We start from the raw sequence: 4,588 nt of genomic DNA on the forward strand, positions 1-4,588 counted from the left end.
AGGCCAGGGCTCTACTGGGGAGCTTTTAAATACTACTCATGTCTGAGCCCCACCCTCAGAAATTCTGATTCAAGGGGAAGGAGGCAGCAAAGGTTTAAAAAAATTTTTTTTTAACTCCTAGGTGATTTTAATGTGTGCTCTGAGTTTTAAAGCACTTTACACTTGCTGGCCAAAACAGGCTACTCAACGACACCCAAATTCTCTCTCCTCTCACACAACTAGGCTGACATGGTCCAAGCCAGCCAACCATTTCATTCATTACATGAGGGGGCTTGGGCAGGTGGGCTAGGTCCAAGAAAGGTAAACTGAATCAGCTCTTATTGGCTCACACAGATTGTTGCATATTTAGTAATGTGCAGCCCTAGCACTGGTATCTTGAAGTCAGCCATGGTGGGAGTATTTACACCCAGTAATTGGCAGATGCTACAATCAAGGCTCTTTGTCTTTTGCCCTCAAAGAGCAGGTTTCTCTGCAGTGGCACACTGCAGGCTCAGGACCTCCTACATTGGAGAAGCTAGAAAAGGAAACATTTGTATTCCATTCAGGCCTGCAGACTTTAGTAGGCTTCCATGTTCTGAAGAACCCGGCAGGCTTTTCCTAAATCGCACAGACTAGCGAGACAGGGAAGAGAGGAAAGGATGACATAAGAATTCGGAACCACAGAACCGTTTTTGCAGAAAGTATTCTTTTCAATCTGTTCAGAAGAGTTGGGCTTACAGGCTTCGGCAGAGTTCCCCGGAGACTAGTTTTAACCGAGCAGATAAGAATAATCTCAGTAATATGTCATCTCTGAAATTGTAAAGGGGAAGGCGGAACCCTTATCTTACATTTACTTATCAACCTTCCCATAATCTTAATCTTATTCTAGTGACCTCATCTGCCCAGAATAACACCTTTCAAGGTGCAAGGAAAAACTTCATAGCAGGTGCTGAGTTATCCCAACTTCACAACCACAGTCTTCCAAAAAAATCAAGCTTTACCCTGCAGACAGGGTGAGCACCAGCCCCCAGGAACAAAGGTGTAAACTGGCTGTCTTCCATTCAGGCTAAAAAAATTTCACAGATTTTAAAGATTTCATCCAGCATATATATATATTAATCATGGTGTAAGGGAAGCAGGCACTCTGCTCCTTTCATGCCTAAATGCTACCAAAATATGTGATAGACAGCTGCTTGTTCAATTTCAGCTCACTGGGAGACATGAGCTGGGAGATCACGCTGGCTCAGGGGTTTGTGTCCCAGCTCAAGCACTTACTAATGGACTGTTATGTTGGAGGAGCGACTTAAATTCTCATTGTTTCAGGGAGACTTTCAAAGTGTGCACACAGGGCCTGGTATATCGTAAGCCCTCAGCAAGCGATACTGATTTCTTCCCCTTAAAACACCCCAAATCTCTATTTAGGCGAACTCAGACCACCACTCTCTCCCTCAAATCACTACTGATGTTTGGGAAGGTGTATGCTCACCTGATCGTCCAGAAGCTGTGTACACATATGGGACTTCACCATTCCCTCCCTGAAACACACCACACACACCCTTCATTTCTGAAACACCTTCTGCATCTGTAACACATCCTCTTGCCTTCTTCTAAAGGCTGAAGACTGACATTCTTTCCTATGAGCCGCTGGTCCAGCCCGCACCAGGTGCTGTTATATAACAGGGATGCCCTGGGGCCCACGGAGCAGCAGACTCAGGATCTTCCCAGGAAGATCCTGAGTCAGTAGCTGGATTGTTCCCTGGGTTTGTGGGGGTTTGAATTACTTTTCTGTCACCCCTCCAGAGGGTAGTGGCAGAACATGGGGCTTCTATTGTGCGAATAGCTGGGGCCCAGGAGACCAGAGTGTCAACCGTGAGGGCCGGAGCCAAGCAGGTCTGTGCTCGCTCTAGGAAGTCTGTTTCCCTGCTCAGCGACCTTTCCCAATCCTTGGTTGTCAGGCGGCGGCCCCGGGACAAAGAAGTCGTAGTGCCCATCTCCAGGGCCTTAGGAAATAAAATATCCCACGGACTGGGCTCCAGTTCTCAGAAGAAAAATGGCAACACGGCCCAGTTCAGGTGTCGAATTTGAAAATAACAAAGCTAAAGGAAACCCACATGGCTGGCCCAAGGCCCACTTGCTAAACAGCAGCTTCTCCTCAGTCAAAACAAGGCTGGAACCTCAAACAGGGAGCCAGGGAGGCTTGCCCTGAGCGGGGATGAGGTCATCAGGGGTGAACTGGTAGCTCTTCTGTTTGTTTGGCTCCTCCCCAGGAAGAAGAGTGAGCACACACACCTCCCACATACACTTAACTGGCGGGGATCCAAGGATTAAAACCCCACTCACCATTAGCATATCTTATTATCAGACTAGAAACCAACATTAGAATAAGAAAGAAGTCTGTTCAAGCAGCCTGCAGGAAAACAATCCCAGGCTGCCCCACCAGAAAGCAAGTTCACAAACAACAGCAAAGGAAAAAAATCCAGCCAGCCCCCCCTTCCTCCCCACACCGAGATAAGGAAGAGCACATTACCAGACAATGAGCTGGGCTAAGGACACCATCAGCAACTTGTCCAGCCCCCTTTCAGGGTCCTTCCGGAAACCCCCTGTGCCTGAGCTTGGATAAGCTACTAGACCTTGGGCAGATCAAAGTGCTGGTGGGAGCGACAATAAAAAAATGAAACTATCAAATGACGAACTGGAGCCCGGGAGATGTTCACAGAAAGAGGATCTCCGATCTTCCGTGGTTTCTGTTCTAAGGGAACAAAAGGCAACCTGTGCGGCACCTCTCCCCACTCCGGCTTCTCATACCTGGAATTAACTAATGGCAAGAGGCCCTTCTAATTGTTATAGGAGGTCACTGAAGTGTGGTGCTCTTGACTTTGGACAACAGGAAAAATATTTGAGCTCACAGAAGCTTCTCCCGCCAGGCAGATCTGAGGTGGTCATTGTTCATTTAGCAAACAAGTGAGCCATAAAGCAAACCCTTAGGAAGTCAGGTTTGTGCACTTTCGAAGTCCCTCTCCCAGAACTAACTGTTCCCTCTCCCGCCAGGGTGGCCTCAGCAATACACAGATGGACAAGCATCAGGCCTGTGCAACTTGGGGCCATCTTAGTATCAATGACCCCTCATCCTCTCCCCATTTGACCACATGCAGAAGGCAGAGAGGAGGTGAGTTTGGGGGTGCTGTCTCTTCCCAAGGCCCCTGTTTTCTGGGGTACCAGGATGGTTCTCCAGGCTCCACCGGACATTCCTGGAGTCTCTCTCCTGATCAGGATGGCCAGGTGGGAAGCAAACTGCTTCATTTGATGATGACGGCAACACAGAACAGCAAGCAAAATGCTCCCTAGCCCCTTTAAAGTACAGCCGCTGTCCATCCAAGAATGGCAACATGCTTTGCAAACCACCCATTAATTTTTATGGTGGCCTGAGAAGCAGATTGAGAATCATTACCTTTATTTTTACAAGGCAAGGAACCAAAACCACAGGGGAGGGGAGAGGCACAAGGCCAATCCTGTCTGAGCCAGTGTTCCAAGCTGACCACTCCTCTCTCCATCTCGGGCCTGCAGAAGGCAGGGAGTACACCGCCCACTGGAAAGGGAGCTGCGCCAGCTGAGCAGGAAACAAGGCCCACCAACCCAAACTTCGGTGCTCAGGGACCTCACAATTTGAAGGGTTGGGAGGGGAGAGTTGCAAAGAGATTACTTTTGATTTAGGGTAGAGAGGCTCCAGTTGTAACTTATTGATGAAATCTGCAAACATGTGACCCCAATAAAGATGAATAAATATTAAAGGCTGGAGGAACAAAGGGTTGGTTTCTGTTTGATTTGTCTTTATTTCCATGTTTTCTACCCAAAGCATTTATTGTTTTTGTGATCAGAACAAAAGTTGTCCTAACTTATCACTACTGATAAGCACACGGTACCAAGTTGCTGCACTAACTTGGAAAGAACCAGCACGAATAAAATCCAGCCCAGTGTTCTCTTTTTTAAATCTCACCGATCCACGAGGCTCCACAACGCTCTCCGCACGTAGAGAGCCCGGCCGCTCCTCGGGCCAACCAACACCGCGGGGAAGGGCCAGAGAGGGCCTGGACCCCCGGCTGCAGGGCCAGCCCAGGGCTAGGAGCCACCGGACTCCAAGGCTAGGATCCTAGACCACCAATCCGCGCCGCGGAGCGGGCTTCCCGGGAAACATCACTTAGAGAACAACGTGCCTCTCCCAGCTGTCCCCACCCGCCAGCCGCCAGCGTTGTCAACTCGCGGCTGCTCGGTCACCGCAAGGCTAGCCGAAAACCCGGGTTTTCATTTCCATCCTAAAACAAGGGATCTCCGAACTTGAAATATGCATTGTCACCAGCAAGTTTAACCCAGGACCGCGCGCCCTCCCCTCCACCCAGGGTACGCGCGAGGGGGCGCCCCGACCCTCCAGCCCTCGGGGCGCCCTACGGCCGCGGGAGGTGAATGAGCAACCCCCATATTCGTGCCCCGTTGTCGAAGTAGGTAGGCCACCCCGCAGGGCCGCCCGCAAAGCGTCTGGGAACGTCTGGGCCGGGAGAACTGGGATTTGCCGGGCGACGGCGGGGGCTCCGAGTGCGTCTCGGCTCCCGAACCC

This window comes from Myotis brandtii, unplaced genomic scaffold (assembly GCF_000412655.1).
Source record: "Myotis brandtii unplaced genomic scaffold, ASM41265v1 scaffold354, whole genome shotgun sequence".
NCBI classification, from domain to species: domain Eukaryota; kingdom Metazoa; phylum Chordata; class Mammalia; order Chiroptera; family Vespertilionidae; genus Myotis; species Myotis brandtii.